General features: G+C 44.7%; 8 non-coding genes across 8 annotated transcripts; all 8 read left to right on the top strand.

Moving 5' to 3' along the window:
• Window positions 1–534: 534 nt before the first annotated feature.
• TRNAD-GUC (transfer RNA aspartic acid (anticodon GUC)) lies at window positions 535–606 on the top strand. Its single transcript has one exon. It is a non-coding gene; the product is annotated as a tRNA-Asp (tRNA).
• Window positions 607–3,399: 2,793 nt separating this feature from the next.
• TRNAD-GUC (transfer RNA aspartic acid (anticodon GUC)) lies at window positions 3,400–3,471 on the top strand. Its single transcript has one exon. It is a non-coding gene; the product is annotated as a tRNA-Asp (tRNA).
• A 2,793-nt stretch (window positions 3,472–6,264) lies between these two features.
• Window positions 6,265–6,336, top strand: TRNAD-GUC (transfer RNA aspartic acid (anticodon GUC)). The gene has a single exon. It is a non-coding gene; the product is annotated as a tRNA-Asp (tRNA).
• A 2,302-nt stretch (window positions 6,337–8,638) lies between these two features.
• TRNAD-GUC (transfer RNA aspartic acid (anticodon GUC)) lies at window positions 8,639–8,710 on the top strand. The gene has a single exon. It is a non-coding gene; the product is annotated as a tRNA-Asp (tRNA).
• Window positions 8,711–9,120: 410 nt separating this feature from the next.
• TRNAD-GUC (transfer RNA aspartic acid (anticodon GUC)) lies at window positions 9,121–9,192 on the top strand. Its single transcript has one exon. It is a non-coding gene; the product is annotated as a tRNA-Asp (tRNA).
• Window positions 9,193–10,557: 1,365 nt separating this feature from the next.
• TRNAD-GUC (transfer RNA aspartic acid (anticodon GUC)) lies at window positions 10,558–10,629 on the top strand. Its single transcript has one exon. It is a non-coding gene; the product is annotated as a tRNA-Asp (tRNA).
• A 9,934-nt stretch (window positions 10,630–20,563) lies between these two features.
• Window positions 20,564–20,635, top strand: TRNAD-GUC (transfer RNA aspartic acid (anticodon GUC)). Its single transcript has one exon. It is a non-coding gene; the product is annotated as a tRNA-Asp (tRNA).
• Window positions 20,636–21,045: 410 nt separating this feature from the next.
• TRNAD-GUC (transfer RNA aspartic acid (anticodon GUC)) lies at window positions 21,046–21,117 on the top strand. Its single transcript has one exon. It is a non-coding gene; the product is annotated as a tRNA-Asp (tRNA).
• The last annotated feature ends 1,891 nt before the right edge of the window (window positions 21,118–23,008 follow it).

Genomic DNA, 23,008 nt, shown 5'->3' with positions numbered 1-23,008 from the left:
TTCTATCGGTCCCAAGAGTAAATGGGTCTGCCCGAATACTGCCATGCTTTCATCAGCTTCTTCCTCGTTAGTATAGTGGCGAGTAGTCACGCGGGAGACCGGGGTTCGATTCCCCGACGGGGAGTGCTTTTCTCGTTTTCTACGAAGCTATTTCCCAAGACTGTCGCCATCTTTGACAAAGTCCATCTCAAGAAGAAGTGCTTCCTGCTAAATGCTAAGAAGCATGCCACTTTGCTATCCTCTTGCCTATGTACTATTTACAACACCAGGTTATGTTTTTCTGCATTTCACCTCCAAACAGCGCTTTGTCCCCAGGAATCACTGCAGCTTTACCTTTGGGGAAAGAGAAAAAGTCTGATTTGTCAGACTTGAGATTTCTTTAGCTGGACTTTGCAGTTAGATGACTCAAGATATCATCTGTGGAAGCTATTTTTCTTTTGGCAGAACATCTGCGTATGTGTAAATGGGCAAAATTCTATCAGTCCCAAGAGTAAATGGGTCTGCCCGAATACAGCCATGCTTTCATCAGCTTTTTCCTCGTTAGTATAGTGGTGAGTATCCCCGCCTGTCACGCGGGAGACCGGGGTTCGATTCCCCGACGGGGAGTGCTTTTCTCGTTTTCTACGAAGCTATTTCCCAAGACTGTCGCCATCTTTGACAAAGTCCATCTCAAGAAGAAGTGCTTCCTGCTAAATGCTAAGAAGCATGCCATTTTGCTATCCTCTTGCCTATGTACTGTTTACAACACCAGGTTATGTTTTTCTGCATTTCACCTCCAAACAGCGCTTTGTCCCCAGGAATCACTGCAGCTTTACCTTTGGGGAAAGAGAAAAAGTCTGATTTGTCAGACTTGAGATTTCTTTAGCTGGACTTTGCAGTTAGATGACTCAAGATATCATCTGTGGAAGCTATTTTTCTTTTGGCAGAACATCTGCGTATGTGTAAATGGGCAAAATTCTATCGGTCCCAAGAGTAAATGGGTCTGCCCGAATACTGCCATGCTTTCATCAGCTTCTTCCTCGTTAGTATAGTGGCGAGTAGTCACGCGGGAGACCTGGGTTCGATTCCCCGACGGGGAGTGCTTTTCTCGTTTTCTACAAAGCTATTTCCCAAGACTGTCACCATCTTTGACAAAGTCCATCCCAAGAAGAAGTGCTTCCTGCTAAATGCTAAGAAGCATGCCACTTTGCTATCCTCTTGCCTATGTACTGTTTACAACACCAGGTTATGTTTTTCTGCATTTCACCTCCAAACAGCGCTTTGTCCCCAGGAATCACTGCAGCTTTACCTTTGGGGAAAGAGAAAAAGTCTGATTTGTCAGACTTGAGATTTCTTTAGCTGGACTTTGCAGTTAGATGACTCAAGATATCATCTGTGGAAGCTATTTTTCTTTTGGCAGAACATCTGCGTATGTGTAAATGGGCAAAATTCTATCGGTCCCAAGAGTAAATGGGTCTGCGCGAATACTGCCATGCTTTTATCAGCTTCTTCCTAGTTAGTATAGTGGTGAGTATCCCCGCCTGTCACGCGGGAGACCGGGGTTCGATTCCCCGACGGGGAGTGCTTTTCTCGTTTTCTACGAAGCTATTTCCCAAGACTGTCGCCATCTTTGACAAAGTCCATCTCAAGAAGAAGTGCTTCCTGCTAAATGCTAAGAAGCATGCCACTTTGCTATCCTCTTGCCTATGTACTGTTTACAACACCAGGTTATGTTTTTCTGCATTTCACCTCCAAACAGCGCTTTGTCCCCAGGAATCACTGCAGCTTTACCTTTGGGGAAAGAGAAAAAGTCTGATTTGTCAGACTTGAGATTTCTTTAGCTGGACTTTGCAGTTAGATGACTCAAGATATCATCTGTGGAAGCTATTTTTCTTTTGGCAGAACATCTGCGTATGTGTAAATGGGCAAAATTCTATCGGTCCCAAGAGTAAATGGGTCTGCCCGAATACTGCCATGCTTTCATCAGCTTCTTCCTCGTTAGTATAGTGGTGAGTATCCCCGCCTGTCACGCGGGAGACTGGGGTTCGATTCCCCGACGGGGAGTGCTTTTCTCGTTTTCTACGAAGCTATTTCCCAAGACTGTCGCCATCTTTGACAAAGTCCATCTCAAGAAGAAGTGCTTCCTGCTAAATGCTAAGAAGCATGCCATTTTGCTATCCTCTTGCCTATGTACTGTTTACAACACCAGGTTATGTTTTTCTGCATTTCACCTCCAAACAGCGCTTTGTCCCCAGGAATCACTGCAGCTTTACCTTTGGGGAAAGAGAAAAAGTCTGATTTGTCAGACTTGAGATTTCTTTAGCTGGACTTTGCAGTTAGATGACTCAAGATATCATCTGTGGAAGCTATTTTTCTTTTGGCAGAACATCTGCGTATGTGTAAATGGGCAAAATTCTATCGGTCCCAAGAGTAAATGGGTCTGCCCGAATACTGCCATGCTTTCATCAGCTTCTTCCTCGTTAGTATAGTGGCGAGTAGTCACGCGGGAGACCGGGGTTCGATTCCCCGACGGGGAGTGCTTTTCTCGTTTTCTACAAAGCTATTTCCCAAGACTGTCACCATCTTTGACAAAGTCCATCTCAAGAAGAAGTGCTTCCTGCTAAATGCTAAGAAGCATGCCACTTTGCTATCCTCTTGCCTATGTACTGTTTACAACACCAGGTTATGTTTTTCTGCATTTCACCTCCAAACAGCGCTTTGTCCCCAGGAATCACTGCAGCTTTACCTTTGGGGAAAGAGAAAAAGTCTGATTTGTCAGACTTGAGATTTCTTTAGCTGGACTTTGCAGTTAGATGACTCAAGATATCATCTGTGGAAGCTATTTTTCTTTTGGCAGAACATCTGCGTATGTGTAAATGGGCAAAATTCTATCGGTCCCAAGAGTAAATGGGTCTGCCCGAATACTGCCATGCTTTCATCAGCTTCTTCCTCGTTAGTATAGTGGCGAGTAGTCACGCGGGAGACCGGGGTTCGATTCCCCGACGGGGAGTGCTTTTCTCGTTTTCTACAAAGCTATTTCCCAAGACTGTCACCATCTTTGACAAAGTCCATCTCAAGAAGAAGTGCTTCCTGCTAAATGCTAAGAAGCATGCCACTTTGCTATCCTCTTGCCTATGTACTGTTTACAACACCAGGTTATGTTTTTCTGCATTTCACCTCCAAACAGCGCTTTGTCCCCAGGAATCACTGCAGCTTTACCTTTGGGGAAAGAGAAAAAGTCTGATTTGTCAGACTTGAGATTTCTTTAGCTGGACTTTGCAGTTAGATGACTCAAGATATCATCTGTGGAAGCTATTTTTCTTTTGGCAGAACATCTGCGTATGTGTAAATGGGCAAAATTCTATCGGTCCCAAGAGTAAATGGGTCTGCCCGAATACTGCCATGCTTTCATCAGCTTCTTCCTCGTTAGTATAGTGGTGAGTATCCCCGCCTGTCACGCGGGAGACCGGGGTTCGATTCCCCGACGGGGAGTGCTTTTCTCGTTTTCTACGAAGCTATTTCCCAAGACTGTCGCCATCTTTGACAAAGTCCATCTCAAGAAGAAGTGCTTCCTGCTAAATGCTAAGAAGCATGCCACTTTGCTATCCTCTTGCCTATGTACTATTTACAACACCAGGTTATGTTTTTCTGCATTTCACCTCCAAACAGCGCTTTGTCCCCAGGAATCACTGCAGCTTTACCTTTGGGGAAAAGGAAAAAGTCTGATTTGTCAGACTTGAGATTTCTTTAGCTGGACTTTGCAGTTAGATGACTCAAGATATCATCTGTGGAAGCTATTTTTCTTTTGGCAGAACATCTGCGTATGTGTAAATGGGCAAAATTCTATCGGTCCCAAGAGTAAATGGGTCTGCCCGAATACTGCCATGCTTTCATCAGCTTCTTCCTCGTTAGTATAGTGGCGAGTAGTCACGTGGGAGACCGGGGTTTGATTCCCCGACGGGGAGTGCTTTTCTCGTTTTCTACGAAGCTATTTCCCAAGACTGTCGCCATCTTTGACAAAGTCCATCTCAAGAAGAAGTGCTTCCTGCTAAATGCTAAGAAGCATGCCACTTTGCTATCCTCTTGCCTATGTACTGTTTACAACACCAGGTTATGTTTTTCTGCATTTCACCTCCAAACAGCGCTTTGTCCCCAGGAATCACTGCAGCTTTACCTTTGGGGAAAGAGAAAAAGTCTGATTTGTCAGACTTGAGATTTCTTTAGCTGGACTTTGCAGTTAGATGACTCAAGATATCATCTGTGGAAGCTATTTTTCTTTTGGCAGAACATCTGCGTATGTGTAAATGGGCAAAATTCTATCGGTCCCAAGAGTAAATGGGTCTGCGCGAATACTGCCATGCTTTCATCAGCTTCTTCCTAGTTAGTATAGTGGTGAGTATCCCCGCCTGTCACGCGGGAGACCGGGGTTCGATTCCCCGACGGGGAGTGCTTTTCTCGTTTTCTACGAAGCTATTTCCCAAGACTGTCGCCATCTTTGACAAAGTCCATCTCAAGAAGAAGTGCTTCCTGCTAAATGCTAAGAAGCATGCCACTTTGCTATCCTCTTGCCTATGTACTGTTTACAACACCAGGTTATGTTTTTCTGCATTTCACCTCCAAACAGCGCTTTGTCCCCAGGAATCACAGCAGCTTTACCTTTGGGGAAAGAGAAAAAGTCTGATTTGTCAGACTTGAGATTTCTTTAGCTGGACTTTGCAGTTAGATGACTCAAGATATCATCTGTGGAAGCTATTTTTCTTTTGGCAGAACATCTGCGTATGTGTAAATGGGCAAAATTCTATCGGTCCCAAGAGTAAATGGGTCTGCCCGAATACTGCCATGCTTTCATCAGCTTCTTCCTCGTTAGTATAGTGGTGAGTATCCCCGCCTGTCACGCGGGAGACTGGGGTTCGATTCCCCGACGGGGAGTGCTTTTCTCGTTTTCTACGAAGCTATTTCCCAAGACTGTCGCCATCTTTGACAAAGTCCATCTCAAGAAGAAGTGCTTCCTGCTAAATGCTAAGAAGCATGCCATTTTGCTATCCTCTTGCCTATGTACTGTTTACAACACCAGGTTATGTTTTTCTGCATTTCACCTCCAAACAGCGCTTTGTCCCCAGGAATCACTGCAGCTTTACCTTTGGGGAAAGAGAAAAAGTCTGATTTGTCAGACTTGAGATTTCTTTAGCTGGACTTTGCAGTTAGATGACTCAAGATATCATCTGTGGAAGCTATTTTTCTTTTGGCAGAACATCTGCGTATGTGTAAATGGGCAAAATTCTATCGGTCCCAAGAGTAAATGGGTCTGCCCGAATACTGCCATGCTTTCATCAGCTTCTTCCTCGTTAGTATAGTGGCGAGTAGTCACGCGGGAGACCGGGGTTCGATTCCCCGACGGGGAGTGCTTTTCTCGTTTTCTACAAAGCTATTTCCCAAGACTGTCACCATCTTTGACAAAGTCCATCTCAAGAAGAAGTGCTTCCTGCTAAATGCTAAGAAGCATGCCACTTTGCTATCCTCTTGCCTATGTACTGTTTACAACACCAGGTTATGTTTTTCTGCATTTCACCTCCAAACAGCGCTTTGTCCCCAGGAATCACTGCAGCTTTACCTTTGGGGAAAGAGAAAAAGTCTGATTTGTCAGACTTGAGATTTCTTTAGCTGGACTTTGCAGTTAGATGACTCAAGATATCATCTGTGGAAGCTATTTTTCTTTTGGCAGAACATCTGCGTATGTGTAAATGGGCAAAATTCTATCGGTCCCAAGAGTAAATGGGTCTGCCCGAATACTGCCATGCTTTCATCAGCTTCTTCCTCGTTAGTATAGTGGCGAGTAGTCACGCGGGAGACCGGGGTTCGATTCCCCGACGGGGAGTGCTTTTCTCGTTTTCTACAAAGCTATTTCCCAAGACTGTCACCATCTTTGACAAAGTCCATCTCAAGAAGAAGTGCTTCCTGCTAAATGCTAAGAAGCATGCCACTTTGCTATCCTCTTGCCTATGTACTGTTTACAACACCAGGTTATGTTTTTCTGCATTTCACCTCCAAACAGCGCTTTGTCCCCAGGAATCACTGCAGCTTTACCTTTGGGGAAAGAGAAAAAGTCTGATTTGTCAGACTTGAGATTTCTTTAGCTGGACTTTGCAGTTAGATGACTCAAGATATCATCTGTGGAAGCTATTTTTCTTTTGGCAGAACATCTGCGTATGTGTAAATGGGCAAAATTCTATCGGTCCCAAGAGTAAATGGGTCTGCCCGAATACTGCCATGCTTTCATCAGCTTCTTCCTCGTTAGTATAGTGGTGAGTATCCCCGCCTGTCACGCGGGAGACCGGGGTTCGATTCCCCGACGGGGAGTGCTTTTCTCGTTTTCTACGAAGCTATTTCCCAAGACTGTCGCCATCTTTGACAAAGTCCATCTCAAGAAGAAGTGCTTCCTGCTAAATGCTAAGAAGCATGCCACTTTGCTATCCTCTTGCCTATGTACTATTTACAACACCAGGTTATGTTTTTCTGCATTTCACCTCCAAACAGCGCTTTGTCCCCAGGAATCACTGCAGCTTTACCTTTGGGGAAAAGGAAAAAGTCTGATTTGTCAGACTTGAGATTTCTTTAGCTGGACTTTGCAGTTAGATGACTCAAGATATCATCTGTGGAAGCTATTTTTCTTTTGGCAGAACATCTGCGTATGTGTAAATGGGCAAAATTCTATCGGTCCCAAGAGTAAATGGGTCTGCCCGAATACTGCCATGCTTTCATCAGCTTCTTCCTCGTTAGTATAGTGGCGAGTAGTCACGTGGGAGACCGGGGTTTGATTCCCCGACGGGGAGTGCTTTTCTCGTTTTCTACGAAGCTATTTCCCAAGACTGTCGCCATCTTTGACAAAGTCCATCTCAAGAAGAAGTGCTTCCTGCTAAATGCTAAGAAGCATGCCACTTTGCTATCCTCTTGCCTATGTACTGTTTACAACACCAGGTTATGTTTTTCTGCATTTCACCTCCAAACAGCGCTTTGTCCCCAGGAATCACTGCAGCTTTACCTTTGGGGAAAGAGAAAAAGTCTGATTTGTCAGACTTGAGATTTCTTTAGCTGGACTTTGCAGTTAGATGACTCAAGATATCATCTGTGGAAGCTATTTTTCTTTTGGCAGAACATCTGCGTATGTGTAAATGGGCAAAATTCTATCGGTCCCAAGAGTAAATGGGTCTGCCCGAATACTGCCATGCTTTCATCAGCTTCTTCCTCGTTAGTATAGTGGCGAGTAGTCACGCGGGAGACCTGGGTTCGATTCCCCGACGGGGAGTGCTTTTCTCGTTTTCTACAAAGCTATTTCCCAAGACTGTCACCATCTTTGACAAAGTCCATCTCAAGAAGAAGTGCTTCCTGCTAAATGCTAAGAAGCATGCCACTTTGCTATCCTCTTGCCTATGTACTGTTTACAACACCAGGTTATGTTTTTCTGCATTTCACCTCCAAACAGCGCTTTGTCCCCAGGAATCACTGCAGCTTTACCTTTGGGGAAAGAGAAAAAGTCTGATTTGTCAGACTTGAGATTTCTTTAGCTGGACTTTGCAGTTAGATGACTCAAGATATCATCTGTGGAAGCTATTTTTCTTTTGGCAGAACATCTGCGTATGTGTAAATGGGCAAAATTCTATCGGTCCCAAGAGTAAATGGGTCTGCCCGAATACTGCCATGCTTTCATCAGCTTCTTCCTCGTTAGTATAGTGGCGAGTAGTCACGCGGGAGACCGGGGTTCGATTCCCCGACGGGGAGTGCTTTTCTCGTTTTCTACAAAGCTATTTCCCAAGACTGTCACCATCTTTGACAAAGTCCATCTCAAGAAGAAGTGCTTCCTGCTAAATGCTAAGAAGCATGCCACTTTGCTATCCTCTTGCCTATGTACTGTTTACAACACCAGGTTATGTTTTTCTGCATTTCACCTCCAAACAGCGCTTTGTCCCCAGGAATCACTGCAGCTTTACCTTTGGGGAAAGAGAAAAAGTCTGATTTGTCAGACTTGAGATTTCTTTAGCTGGACTTTGCAGTTAGATGACTCAAGATATCATCTGTGGAAGCTATTTTTCTTTTGGCAGAACATCTGCGTATGTGTAAATGGGCAAAATTCTATCGGTCCCAAGAGTAAATGGGTCTGCCCGAATACTGCCATGCTTTCATCAGCTTCTTCCTCGTTAGTATAGTGGCGAGTAGTCACGCGGGAGACCGGGGTTCGATTCCCCGACGGGGAGTGCTTTTCTCGTTTTCTACAAAGCTATTTCCCAAGACTGTCACCATCTTTGACAAAGTCCATCTCAAGAAGAAGTGCTTCCTGCTAAATGCTAAGAAGCATGCCACTTTGCTATCCTCTTGCCTATGTACTGTTTACAACACCAGGTTATGTTTTTCTGCATTTCACCTCCAAACAGCGCTTTGTCCCCAGGAATCACTGCAGCTTTACCTTTGGGGAAAGAGAAAAAGTCTGATTTGTCAGACTTGAGATTTCTTTAGCTGGACTTTGCAGTTAGATGACTCAAGATATCATCTGTGGAAGCTATTTTTCTTTTGGCAGAACATCTGCGTATGTGTAAATGGGCAAAATTCTATCGGTCCCAAGAGTAAATGGGTCTGCCCGAATACTGCCATGCTTTCATCAGCTTCTTCCTCGTTAGTATAGTGGTGAGTATCCCCGCCTGTCACGCGGGAGACCGGGGTTCGATTCCCCGACGGGGAGTGCTTTTCTCGTTTTCTACGAAGCTATTTCCCAAGACTGTCGCCATCTTTGACAAAGTCCATCTCAAGAAGAAGTGATTCCTGCTAAATGCTAAGAAGCATGCCACTTTGCTATCCTCTTGCCTATGTACTATTTACAACACCAGGTTATGTTTTTCTGCATTTCACCTCCAAACAGCGCTTTGTCCCCAGGAATCACTGCAGCTTTACCTTTGGGGAAAAGGAAAAAGTCTGATTTGTCAGACTTGAGATTTCTTTAGCTGGACTTTGCAGTTAGATGACTCAAGATATCATCTGTGGAAGCTATTTTTCTTTTGGCAGAACATCTGCGTATGTGTAAATGGGCAAAATTCTATCAGTCCCAAGAGTAAATGGGTCTGCCCGAATACGGCCATGCTTTCATCAGCTTTTTCCTCGTTAGTATAGTGGTGAGTATCCCCGCCTGTCACGCGGGAGACCGGGGTTCGATTCCCCGACGGGGAGTGCTTTTCTCGTTTTCTACGAAGCTATTTCCCAAGACTGTCGCCATCTTTGACAAAGTCCATCTCAAGAAGAAGTGCTTCCTGCTAAATGCTAAGAAGCATGCCATTTTGCTATCCTCTTGCCTATGTACTGTTTACAACACCAGGTTATGTTTTTCTGCATTTCACCTCCAAACAGCGCTTTGTCCCCAGGAATCACTGCAGCTTTACCTTTGGGGAAAGAGAAAAAGTCTGATTTGTCAGACTTGAGATTTCTTTAGCTGGACTTTGCAGTTAGATGACTCAAGATATCATCTGTGGAAGCTATTTTTCTTTTGGCAGAACATCTGCGTATGTGTAAATGGGCAAAATTCTATCGGTCCCAAGAGTAAATGGGTCTGCCCGAATACTGCCATGCTTTCATCAGCTTCTTCCTCGTTAGTATAGTGGCGAGTAGTCACGCGGGAGACCGGGGTTCGATTCCCCGACGGGGAGTGCTTTTCTCGTTTTCTCTAAAGCTATTTCCCAAGACTGTCACCATCTTTGACAAAGTCCATCTCAAGAAGAAGTGCTTCCTGCTAAATGCTAAGAAGCATGCCACTTTGCTATCCTCTTGCCTATGTACTGTTTACAACACCAGGTTATGTTTTTCTGCATTTCACCTCCAAACAGCGCTTTGTCCCCAGGAATCACTGCAGCTTTACCTTTGGGGAAAGAGAAAAAGTCTGATTTGTCAGACTTGAGATTTCTTTAGCTGGACTTTGCAGTTAGATGACTCAAGATATCATCTGTGGAAGCTATTTTTCTTTTGGCAGAACATCTGCGTATGTGTAAATGGGCAAAATTCTATCGGTCCCAAGAGTAAATGGGTCTGCCCGAATACTGCCATGCTTTCATCAGCTTCTTCCTCGTTAGTATAGTGGTGAGTATCTCCGCCTGTCACGCGGGAGACCGGGGTTCGATTCCCCGACGGGGAGTGCTTTTCTCGTTTTCTACGAAGCTATTTCCCAAGACTGTCGCCATCTTTGACAAAGTCCATCTCAAGAAGAAGTGCTTCCTGCTAAATGCTAAGAAGCATGCCACTTTGCTATCCTCTTGCCTATGTACTGTTTACAACACCAGGTTATGTTTTTCTGCATTTCACCTCCAAACAGCGCTTTGTCCCCAGGAATCACTGCAGCTTTACCTTTGGGGAAAGAGAAAAAGTCTGATTTGTCAGACTTGAGATTTCTTTAGCTGGACTTTGCAGTTAGATGACTCAAGATATCATCTGTGGAAGCTATTTTTCTTTTGGCAGAACATCTGCGTATGTGTAAATGGGCAAAATTCTATCGGTCCCAAGAGTAAATGGGTCTGCCCGAATACTGCCATGCTTTCATCAGCTTCTTCCTCGTTAGTATAGTGGTGAGTATCCCCGCCTGTCACGCGGGAGACCGGGGTTCGATTCCCCGACGGGGAGTGCTTTTCTCGTTTTCTACGAAGCTATTTCCCAAGACTGTCGCCATCTTTGACAAAGTCCATCTCAAGAAGAAGTGCTTCCTGCTAAATGCTAAGAAGCATGCCACTTTGCTATCCTCTTGCCTATGTACTATTTACAACACCAGGTTATGTTTTTCTGCATTTCACCTCCAAACAGCGCTTTGTCCCCAGGAATCACTGCAGCTTTACCTTTGGGGAAAGAGAAAAAGTCTGATTTGTCAGACTTGAGATTTCTTTAGCTGGACTTTGCAGTTAGATGACTCAAGATATCATCTGTGGAAGCTATTTTTCTTTTGGCAGAACATCTGCGTATGTGTAAATGGGCAAAATTCTATCGGTCCCAAGAGTAAATGGGTCTGCACGAATACTGCCATGCTTTCATCAGCTTCTTCCTCGTTAGTATAGTGGTGAGTATCCCCGCTTGTCACGCGGGAGACTGGGGTTCGATTTCCCGACGGGGAGTGCTTTTCTCGTTTTCTACGAAGCTATTTCCCAAGACTGTCGCCATCTTTGACAAAGTCCATCTCAAGAAGAAGTGCTTCCTGCTGAATGCTAAGAAGCATGCCATTTTGCTATCCTCTTGCCTATGTACTGTTTACAACACCAGGTTATGTTTTTCTGCATTTCACCTCCAAACAGCGCTTTGTCCCCAGGAATCACTGCAGCTTTACCTTTGGGGAAAGAGAAAAAGTCTGATTTGTCAGACTTGAGATTTCTTTAGCTGGACTTTGCAGTTAGATGACTCAAGATATCATCTGTGGAAGCTATTTTTCTTTTGGCAGAACATCTGCGTATGTGTAAATGGGCAAAATTCTATCGGTCCCAAGAGTAAATGGGTCTGCCCGAATACTGCCATGCTTTCATCAGCTTCTTCCTCGTTAGTATAGTGGCGAGTAGTCACGCGGGAGACCGGGGTTCGATTCCCCGACGGGGAGTGCTTTTCTCGTTTTCTACAAAGCTATTTCCCAAGACTGTCACCATCTTTGACAAAGTCCATCTCAAGAAGAAGTGCTTCCTGCTAAATGCTAAGAAGCATGCCACTTTGCTATCCTCTTGCCTATGTACTGTTTACAACACCAGGTTATGTTTTTCTGCATTTCACCTCCAAACAGCGCTTTGTCCCCAGGAATCACTGCAGCTTTACCTTTGGGGAAAGAGAAAAAGTCTGATTTGTCAGACTTGAGATTTCTTTAGCTGGACTTTGCAGTTAGATGACTCAAGATATCATCTGTGGAAGCTATTTTTCTTTTGGCAGAACATCTGCGTATGTGTAAATGGGCAAAATTCTATCGGTCCCAAGAGTAAATGGGTCTGCCCGAATACTGCCATGCTTTCATCAGCTTCTTCCTCGTTAGTATTGTGGCGAGTAGTCACGCGGGAGACCGGTGTTCGATTCCCCGACGGGGAGTGCTTTTCTCGTTTTCTACAAAGCTATTTCCCAAGACTGTCGCCATCTTTGACAAAGTCCATCTCAAGAAGAAGTGCTTCCTGCTAAATGCTAAGAAGCATGCCACTTTGCTATCCTCTTGCCTATGTACTGTTTACAACACCAGGTTATGTTTTTCTGCATTTCACCTCCAAACAGCGCTTTGTCCCCAGGAATCACTGCAGCTTTACCTTTGGGGAAAGAGAAAAAGTCTGATTTGTCAGACTTGAGATTTCTTTAGCTGGACTTTGCAGTTAGATGACTCAAGATATCATCTGTGGAAGCTATTTTTCTTTTGGCAGAACATCTGCGTATGTGTAAATGGGCAAAATTCTATCGGTCCCAAGAGTAAATGGGTCTGCCCGAATACTGCCATGCTTTCATCAGCTTCTTCCTCGTTAGTATAGTGGCGAGTAGTCACGCGGGAGACCGGGGTTCGATTCCCCGCTGGGGAGTGCTTTTCTCGTTTTCTACAAAGCTATTTCCCAAGACTGTCGCCATCTTTGACAAAGTCCATCTCAAGAAGAAGTGCTTCCTGCTAAATGCTAAGAAGCATGCCACTTTGCTATCCTCTTGCCTATGTACTGTTTACAACACCAGGTTATGTTTTTCTGCATTTCACCTCCAAACAGCGCTTTGTCCCCAGGAATCACAGCAGCTTTACCTTTGAGGAAAGAGAAAAAGTCTGATTTGTCAGACTTGAGATTTCTTTAGCTGGACTTTGCAGTTAGATGACTCAAGATATCATCTGTGGAAGCTATTTTTCTTTTGGCAGAACATCTGCGTATGTGTAAATGGGCAAAATTCTATCGGTCCCAAGAGTAAATGGGTCTGCCCGAATACTGCCATGCTTTCATCAGCTTCTTCCTCGTTAGTATAGTGGCGAGTAGTCACGCGGGAGACCGGGGTTCGATTCCCCGACGGGGAGTGCTTTTCTCGTTTTCTACGAAGCTATTTCCCAAGACTGTCGCCATCTTTGACAAAGTCCATCTCAAGAAGAAGTGCTTCCTGCTAAATGCTAAGAAGCATGCCACTTTGCTATCCTCTTGCCTATGTACTGTTTACAACACCAGGTTATGTTTTTCTGCATTTCACCTCCAAACAGCGCTTTGTCCCCAGGAATCACTGCAGCTTTACCTTTGGGGAAAGAGAAAAAGTCTGATTTGTCAGACTTGAGATTTCTTTAGCTGGACTTTGCAGTTAGATGACTCAAGATATCATCTGTGGAAGCTATTTTTCTTTTGGCAGAACATCTGCGTATGTGTAAATGGGCAAAATTCTATCGGTCCCAAGAGTAAATGGGTCTGCCCGAATACTGCCATGCTTTCATCAGCTTCTTCCTTGTTAGTATAGTGGTGAGTATCCCCGCCTGTCTCGCGGGAGACCGGGGTTCGATTCCCCGACGGGGAGTGCTTTTCTCGTTTTCTACGAAGCTATTTCCCAAGACTGTCGCCATCTTTGACAAAGTCCATCTCAAGAAGAAGTGCTTCCTGCTAAATGCTAAGAAGCATGCCACTTTGCTATCCTCTTGCCTATGTACTGTTTACAACACCAGGTTATGTTTTTCTGCATTTCACCTCCAAACAGCGCTTTGTCCCCAGGAATCACTGCAGCTTTACCTTTGGGGAAAGAGAAAAAGTCTGATTTGTCAGACTTGAGATTTCTTTAGCTGGACTTTGCAGTTAGATGACTCAAGATATCATCTGTGGAAGCTATTTTTCTTTTGGCAGAACATCTGCGTATGTGTAAATGGGCAAAATTCTATCGGTCCCAAGAGTAAATGGGTCTGCCCGAATACTGCCATGCTTTCATCAGCTTCTTCCTCGTTAGTATAGTGGTGAGTATCCCCGCCTGTCACGCGGGAGACTGGGGTTCGATTTCCCGACGGGGAGTGCTTTTCTCGTTTTCTACGAAACTATTTCCCAAGACTGTCGCCATCTTTGACAAAGTCCATCTCAAGAAGAAGTGCTTCCTGCTAAATGCTAAGAAGCATGCCACTTTGCTATCCTCTTGCCTATGTACTATTTACAACACCAGGTTATGTTTTTCTGCATTTCACCTCCAAACAGCGCTTTGTCCCCAGGAATCACTGCAGCTTTACCTTTGGGGAAAAGGAAAAAGTCTGATTTGTCAGACTTGAGATTTCTTTAGCTGGACTTTGCAGTTAGATGACTCAAGATATCATCTGTGGAAGCTATTTTTCTTTTGGCAGAACATCTGCGTATGTGTAAATGGGCAAAATTCTATCGGTCCCAAGAGTAAATGGGTCTGCCCGAATACTGCCATGCTTTCATCAGCTTCTTCCTCGTTAGTATAGTGGCGATTAGTCACGCGGGAGACCGGGGTTCGATTCCCCGACGGGGAGTGCTTTTCTCGTTTTCTACGAAGCTATTTCCCAAGACTGTCGCCATCTTTGACAAAGTCCATCTCAAGAAGAAGTGCTTCCTGCTAAATGCTAAGAAGCATGCCACTTTGCTATCCTCTTGCCTATGTACTGTTTACAACACCAGGTTATGTTTTTCTGCATTTCACCTCCAAACAGCGCTTTGTCCCCAGGAATCACTGCAGCTTTACCTTTGGGGAAAGAGAAAAAGTCTGATTTGTCAGACTTGAGATTTCTTTAGCTGGACTTTGCAGTTAGATGACTCAAGATATCATCTGTGGAAGCTATTTTTCTTTTGGCAGAACATCTGCGTATGTGTAAATGGGCAAAATTCTATCGGTCCCAAGAGTAAATGGGTCTGCCCGAATACTGCCATGCTTTCATCAGCTTCTTCCTCGTTAGTATAGTGGCGAGTAGTCACGCGGGAGACCGGGGTTCGATTCCCCGACGGGGAGTGCTTTTCTCGTTTTCTACGAAGCTATTTCCCAAGACTGTCGCCATCTTTGACAAAGTCCATCTCAAGAAGAAGTGCTTCCTGCTAAATGCTAATAAGCATGCCACTTTGCTATCCTCTTGCCTATGTACTGTTTACAACACCAGGTTATGTTTTTCTGCATTTCACCTCCAAACAGCGCTTTGTCCCCAGGAATCACTGCAGCTTTACCTTTGGGGAAAGAGAAAAAGTCTGATTTGTCAGACTTGAGATTTCTTTAGCTGGACTTTGCAGTTAGATGACTCAAGATATCATCTGTGGAAGCTATTTTTCTTTTGGCAGAACATCTGCGTATGTGTAAATGGGCAAAATTCTATCGGTCCCAAGAGTAAATGGGTCTGCCCGAATACTGCCATGCTTTCATCAGCTTCTTCCTCATTAGTATAGTGGTGAGTATCCCCGCCTGTCACGCGGGAGACCGGGGTTCGATTCCCCGACGGGGAGTGCTTTTCTCGTTTTCTACGAAGCTATTTCCCAAGACTGTCGCCATCTTTGACAAAGTCCATCTCAAGAAGAAGTGCTTCCTGCTAAATGCTAAGAAGCATGCCACTTTGCTATCCTCTTGCCTATGTACTGTTTACAACACCAGGTTATGTTTTTCTGCATTTCACCTCCAAACAGCGCTTTGTCCCCAGGAATCACTGCAGCTTTACCTTTGGGGAAAGAGAAAAAGTTTGATTTGTCAGACTTGAGATTTCTTTAGCTGGACTTTGCAGTTAGATGACTCAAGATATCATCTGTGGAAGCTATTTTTCTTTTGGCAGAACATCTGCGTATGTGTAAATGGGCAAAATTCTATCGGTCCCAAGAGTAAATGGGTCTGCCCGAATACTGCCATGCTTTCATCAGCTTCTTCCTCGTTAGTATAGTGGCGAGTAGTCACGCGGGAGACCGGGGTTCGATTCCCCGACGGGGAGTGCTTTTCTCGTTTTCTACGAAGCTATTTCCCAAGACTGTCGCCATCTTTGACAAAGTCCATCTCAAGAAGAAGTGCTTCCTGCTAAATGCTAAGAAGCATGCCACTTTGCTATCCTCTTGCCTATGTACTGTTTACAACACCAGGTTATGTTTTTCTGCATTTCACCTCCAAACAGCGCTTTGTCCCCAGGAATCACTGCAGCTTTACCTTTGGGGAAAGAGAAAAAGTCTGATTTGTCAGACTTGAGATTTCTTTAGCTGGACTTTGCAGTTAGATGACTCAAGATATCATCTGTGGAAGCTATTTTTCTTTTGGCAGAACATCTGCGTATGTGTAAATGGGCAAAATTCTATCGGTCCCAAGAGTAAATGGATCTGCCCAAATACTGCCATCCTTTCATCAGCTACTTCCTCGTTAGTATAGTGGTGAGTATCCCCGCCTGTCACGCGGGAGACCGGGGTTCGATTGCCCGACGGGGAGTGCTTTTCTCGTTTTCTACGAAGCTATTTCCCAAGACTGTCGCCATCTTTGACAAAGTCCATCTCAAGAAGAAGTGCTTCCTGCTAAATGCTAAGAAGCATGCCACTTTGCTATCCTCTTGCCTATGTATTTACAACACCAGGTTATGTTTTTCTGCATTTCACCTCCAAACAGAGCTTTGTCCCCAGGAATCACTGCAGCTTTACCTTTGGGGAAAAGGAAAAAGTCTGATTTGTCAGACTTGAGATTTCTTTAGCTGGACTTTGCAGTTAGATGACTCAAGATATCATCTGTGGAAGCTATTTTTCTTTTTGCAGAACATCTGCGTATGTGTAAATGGGCAAAATTCTATCGGTCCCAAGAGTAAATGGGTCTGCCCGAATACTGCCATGCTTTCATCAGCTTCTTCCTCGTTAGTATAGTGGCGAGTAGTCACGCGGGAGACCGGGGTTCGATTCCCCGACGGGGAGTGCTTTTCTTGTTTTCTACGAAGCTATTTCCCAAGACTGTCGCCATCTTTGACAAAGTCCATCTCAAGAAGAAGTGCTTCCTGCTAAATGCTAAGAAGCATGCCACTTTGCTATCCTCTTGCCTATGTACTGTTTACAACACCAGGTTATGTTTTTCTGCATTTCACCTCCAAACAGCGCTTTGTCCCCAGGAATCACTGCAGCTTTACCTTTGGGGAAAGAGAAAAAGTCTGATTTGTCAGACTTGAGATTTCTTTAGCTGGACTTTGCAGTTAGATGACTCAAGATATCATCTGTGGAAGCTATTTTTCTTTTGGCAGAACATCTGCGTATGTGTAAATGGGCAAAATTCTATCGGTCCCAAGAGTAAATGGGTCTGCCCGAATACTGCCATGCTTTCATCAGCTTCTTCCTCGTTAGTATAGTGGCGAGTAGTCACGCGGGAGACCGGGGTTCGATTCCCCGACGGGGAGTGCTTTTCTCGTTTTCTACGAAGCTATTTCCCAAGACTGTCGCCATCTTTGACAAAGTCCATCTCAAGAAGAAGTGCTTCCTGCTAAATGCTAAGAAGCATGCCACTTTGCTATCCTCTTGCCTATGTACTGTTTACAACACCAGGTTATGTTTTTCTGCATTTCACCTCCAAACAGCGCTTTGTCCCCAGGAATCACTGCAGCTTTACCTTTGGGGAAAAGGAAAAAGTCTGATTTGTCAGACTTGAGATTTCTTTAGCTGGACTTTGCAGTTAGATGACTCAAGATATCATCTGTGGAAGCTATTTTTCTTTTGGCAGAACATCTGCGTATGTGTAAATGGGCAAAATTCTATCGGTCCCAAGAGTAATGGGTCTGCCCGAATACTGCCATGCTTTCATCAGCTTCTTCCTCGTTAGTATAGTGGTGAGTATCCCCGCCTGTCACGCGGGAGACCGGGGTACAATTCCCCGACGGGGAGTGCTTTTCTCGTTTTCTACGAAGCTATTTCCCAAGACTGTCGCCATCTTTGACAAAGTCCATCTCAAGAAGAAGTGCTTCCTGCTAAATGCTAAGAAGCATGCCACTTTGCTATCCTCTTGCCTATGTACTATTTACAACACCAGGTTATGTTTTTCTGCATTTCACCTCCAAACAGCGCTTTGTCCCCAGGAATCACTGCAGCTTTACCTTTGGGGAAAAGGAAAAAGTCTGATTTGTCAGACTTGAGATTTCTTTAGCTGGACTTTGCAGTTAGATGACTCAAGATATCATCTGTGGAAGCTATTTTTCTTTTTGCAGAACATCTGCGTATGTGTAAATGGGCAAAATTCTATCGGTCCCAAGAGTAAATGGGTCTGCCCGAATACTGCCATGCTTTCATCAGCTTCTTCCTCGTTAGTATAGTGGCGAGTAGTCACGCGGGAGACCGGGGTTCGATTCCCCGACGGGGAGTGCTTTTCTCGTTTTCTACGAAGCTATTTCCCAAGACTGTCGCCATCTTTGACAAAGTCCATCTCAAGAAGAAGTGCTTCCTGCTAAATGCTAAGAAGCATGCCACTTTGCTATCCTCTTGCCTATGTACTGTTTACAACACCAGGTTATGTTTTTCTGCATTTCACCTCCAAACAGCGCTTTGTCCCCAGGAATCACTGCAGCTTTACCTTTGGGGAAAGAGAAAAAGTCTGATTTGTCAGACTTGAGATTTCTTTAGCTGGACTTTGCAGTTAGATGACTCAAGATATCATCTGTGGAAGCTATTTTTCTTTTGGCAGAACATCTGCGTATGTGTAAATGGGCAAAATTCTATCGGTCCCAAGAGTAAATGGATCTGCCCAAATACTGCCATCCTTTCATCAGCTACTTCCTCGTTAGTATAGTGGTGAGTATCCCCGCCTGTCACGCGGGAGACCGGGGTTCGATTGCCCGACGGGGAGTGCTTTTCTCGTTTTCTACGAAGCTATTTCCCAAGACTGTCGCCATCTTTGACAAAGTCCATCTCAAGAAGAAGTGCTTCCTGCTAAATGCTAAGAAGCATGCCACTTTGCTATCCTCTTGCCTATGTATTTACAACACCAGGTTATGTTTTTCTGCATTTCACCTCCAAACAGAGCTTTGTCCCCAGGAATCACTGCAGCTTTACCTTTGGGGAAAAGGAAAAAGTCTGATTTGTCAGACTTGAGATTTCTTTAGCTGGACTTTGCAGTTAGATAACTCAAGATATCATCTGTGGAAGCTATTTTTCTTTTGGCAGAACATCTGCGTATGTGTAAATGGGCAAAATTCTATCGGTCCCAAGAGTAATGGGTCTGCCCGAATACTGCCATGCTTTCATCAGCTTCTTCCTCGTTAGTATAGTGGTGAGTATCCCCGCCTGTCACGCGGGAGACCGGGGTACAATTCCCCGACGGGGAGTGCTTTTCTCGTTTTCTACGAAGCTATTTCCCAAGACTGTCGCCATCTTTGACAAAGTCCATCTCAAGAAGAAGTGCTTCCTGCTAAATGCTAAGAAGCATGCCACTTTGCTATCCTCTTGCCTATGTACTATTTACAACACCAGGTTATGTTTTTCTGCATTTCACCTCCAAACAGCGCTTTGTCCCCAGGAATCACTGCAGCTTTACCTTTGGGGAAAAGGAAAAAGTCTGATTTGTCAGACTTGAGATTTCTTTAGCTGGACTTTGCAGTTAGATGACTCAAGATATCATCTGTGGAAGCTATTTTTCTTTTTGCAGAACATCTGCGTATGTGTAAATGGGCAAAATTCTATCGGTCCCAAGAGTAAATGGGTCTGCCCGAATACTGCCATGCTTTCATCAGCTTCTTCCTCATTAGTATAGTGGCGAGTAGTCACGCGGGAGACCGGGGTTCGATTCCCCGACGGGGAGTGCTTTTCTCGTTTTCTACGAAGCTATTTCCCAAGACTGTCGCCATCTTTGACAAAGTCCATCTCAAGAAGAAGTGCTTCCTGCTAAATGCTAAGAAGCATGCCACTTTGCTATCCTCTTGCCTATGTACTGTTTACAACACCAGGTTATGTTTTTCTGCATTTCACCTCCAAACAGCGCTTTGTCCCCAGGAATCACTGCAGCTTGACCTTTGGGGAAAGAGAAAAAGTCTGATTTGTCAGACTTGAGATTTCTTTAGCTGGACTTTGCAGTTAGATGACTCAAGATATCATCTGTGGAAGCTATTTTTCTTTTGGCAGAACATCTGCGTATGTGTAAATGGGCAAAATTCTATCGGTCCCAAGAGTAAATGGGTCTGCCCGAATACTGCCATGCTTTCATCAGCTTCTTCCTCGTTAGTATAGTGGCGAGTAGTCACGCGGGAGACCGGGGTTCGATTCCCCGACGGGGAGTGCTTTTCTCGTTTTCTACGAAGCTATTTCCCAAGACTGTCGCCATCTTTGACAAAGTCCATCTCAAGAAGAAGTGCTTCCTGCTAAATGCTAAGAAGCATGCCACTTTGCTATCCTCTTGCCTATGTACTGTTTACAACACCAGGTTATGTTTTTCTGCATTTCACCTCCAAACAGCGCTTTGTCCCCAGGAATCACTGCAGCTTTACCGTTGGGTAAAGAGAAAAAGTCTGATTTGTCAGACTTGAGATTTCTTTAGCTGGACTTTGCAGTTAGATGACTCAAGATATCATCTGTGGAAGCTATTTTTCTTTTGGCAGAACATCTGCGTATGTGTAAATGGGCAAAATTCTATCGGTCCCAAGAGTAAATGGGTCCGCCCGAATACTGCCATGCTTTCATCAGCTTCTTCCTCGTTAGTATAGTGGTGAGTATCCCCGCCTGTCACGCGGGAGACCGGGGTTCGATTCCCCGACGGGGAGTGCTTTTCTCGTTTTCTACGAAGCTATTTCCCAAGACTGTCGCCATCTTTGACAAAGTCCATCTCAAGAAGAAGTGCTTCCTGCTAAATGCTAAGAAGCATGCCACTTTGCTATCCTCTTGCCTATGTACTATTTACAACACCAGGTTATGTTTTTCTGCATTTCACCTCCAAACAGCGCTTTGTCCCCAGGAATCACTGCAGCTTTACCTTTGGGGAAAAGGAAAAAGTCTGATTTGTCAGACTTGAGATTTCTTTAGCTGGACTTTGCAGTTAGATGACTCAAGATATCATCTGTGGAAGCTATTTTTCTTTTGGCAGAACATCTGCGTATGTGTAAATGGGCAAAATTCTATCGGTCCCAAGAGTAAATGGGTCTGCCCGAATACTGCCATGCTTTCATCAGCTTCTTCCTCGTTAGTATAGTGGTGAGTATCCCCGCCTGTCACGCGGGAGACCGGGGTTCGATTCCCCGACGGGGAGTGCTTTTCTCGTTTTCTACGAAGCTATTTCCCAAGACTGTCGCCATCTTTGACAAAGTCCATCTCAAGAAGAAGTGCTTCCTGCTAAATGCTAAGAAGCATGCCACTTTGCTATCCTCTTGCCTATGTACTGTTTACAACACCAGGTTATGTTTTTCTGCATTTCACCTCCAAACAGCGCTTTGTCCCCAGGAATCACTGCAGCTTTACCTTTGGGGAAAGAGAAAAAGTCTGATTTGTCAGACTTGAGATTTCTTTAGCTGGACTTTGCAGTTAGATGACTCAAGATATCATCTGTGGAAGCTATTTTTCTTTTGGCAGAACATCTGCGTATGTGTAAATGGGCAAAATTCTATCGGTCCCAAGAGTAAATGGGTCTGCCCGAATACTGCCATGCTTTCATCAGCTTCTTCCTCGTTAGTATAGTGGCGAGTAGTCACGCGGGAGACCGGGGTTCGATTCCCCGACGGGGAGTGCTTTTCTCGTTTTCTACGAAGCTATTTCCCAAGACTGTCGCCATCTTTGACAAAGTCCATCTCAAGAAGAAGTGCTTCCTGCTAAATGCTAAGAAGCATGCCACTTTGCTATCCTCTTGCCTATGTACTGTTTACAACACCAGGTTATGTTTTTCTGCATTTCACCTCCAAACAGAGCTTTGTCCCCAGGAATCACTGCAGCTTTACCTTTGGGGAAAAGGAAAAAGTCTGATTTGTCAGACTTGAGATTTCTTTAGCTGGACTTTGCAGTTAGATGACTCAAGATATCATCTGTGGAAGCTATTTTTCTTTTGGCAGAACATCTGCGTATGTGTAAATGGGCAAAATTCTATCGGTCCCAAGAGTAATGGGTCTGCCCGAATACTGCCATGCTTTCATCAGCTTCTTCCTCGTTAGTATAGTGGTGAGTATCCCCGCCTGTCACGCGGGAGACCGGGGTACAATTCCCCGACGGGGAGTGCTTTTCTCGTTTTCTACGAAGCTATTTCCCAAGACTGTCGCCATCTTTGACAAAGTCCATCTCAAGAAGAAGTGCTTCCTGCTAAATGCTAAGAAGCATGCCACTTTGCTATCCTCTTGCCTATGTACTATTTACAACACCAGGTTATGTTTTTCTGCATTTCACCTCCAAACAGCGCTTTGTCCCCAGGAATCACTGCAGCTTTACCTTTGGGGAAAAGGAAAAAGTCTGATTTGTCAGACTTGAGATTTCTTTAGCTGGACTTTGCAGTTAGATGACTCAAGATATCATCTGTGGAAGCTATTTTTCTTTTTGCAGAACATCTGCGTATGTGTAAATGGGCAAAATTCTATCGGTCCCAAGAGTAAATGGGTCTGCCCGAATACTGCCATGCTTTCATCAGCTTCTTCCTCGTTAGTATAGTGGCGAGTAGTCACGCGGGAGACCGGGGTTCGATTCCCCGACGGGGAGTGCTTTTCTCGTTTTCTACGAAGCTATTTCCCAAGACTGTCGCCATCTTTGACAAAGTCCATCTCAAGAAGAAGTGCTTCCTGCTAAATGCTAAGAAGCATGCCACTTTGCTATCCTCTTGCCTATGTACTGTTTACAACACCAGGTTATGTTTTTCTGCATTTCACCTCCAAACAGCGCTTTGTCCCCAGGAATCACTGCAGCTTTACCTTTGGGGAAAGAGAAAAAGTCTGATTTGTCAGACTTGAGATTTCTTTAGCTGGACTTTGCAGTTAGATGACTCAAGATATCATCTGTGGAAGCTATTTTTCTTTTGGCAGAACATCTGCGTATGTGTAAATGGGCAAAATTCTATCGGTCCCAAGAGTAAATGGGTCTGCCCGAATACTGCCATGCTTTCATCAGCTTCTTCCTCGTTAGTATAGTGGCGAGTAGTCACGCGGGAGACCGGGGTTCGATTCCCC

The sequence above is a fragment of the Eleutherodactylus coqui genome, chromosome 11, assembly GCF_035609145.1.
Source record: "Eleutherodactylus coqui strain aEleCoq1 chromosome 11, aEleCoq1.hap1, whole genome shotgun sequence".
NCBI classification, from domain to species: Eukaryota; Metazoa; Chordata; class Amphibia; order Anura; family Eleutherodactylidae; genus Eleutherodactylus; species Eleutherodactylus coqui.
The sequence above is the reverse complement of the archived record's forward strand: the minus strand, read 5'-3'. Positions and strand labels throughout refer to the sequence as shown.